Source organism: Carlito syrichta, unplaced genomic scaffold (assembly GCF_000164805.1).
Source record: "Carlito syrichta isolate Samal-C Ts95f unplaced genomic scaffold, Tarsius_syrichta-2.0.1 Scaffold144740, whole genome shotgun sequence".
Lineage (NCBI taxonomy): Eukaryota > Metazoa > Chordata > Mammalia > Primates > Tarsiidae > Carlito > Carlito syrichta.
In genome coordinates this window covers 19,050-19,330 of record NW_007088836.1, presented here as the reverse complement: position 1 = coordinate 19,330, position 281 = coordinate 19,050, and positions in this window count along the sequence as shown.

Below are 281 nucleotides of genomic sequence, written 5' to 3'. Positions count from 1 at the left end.
CCGAGGGTTCCGTGGAGGATCGAGACTCTGGGGCAGTGTGGGTCCACAGTGACCGCCAGCTGGGAGGCAGGCAGGGACACTGCTCCCTGAGAAACCCTGACCGGCCAGGATCTGGGGTGGGGGAGGGGGAGCCCCTGCCCTGGCAGTAGCAAGACCTCCAGCCAGGCCAGGAGCAAATGTCCGAGCACTCCTCTGTCCACCCAGGTGTAGGCCAGGCACTGGCCCCAGACTCCAGCCACACTGAAGTCTGCTCTCCCCACCGTGGGCCACCGCCAAGGGCA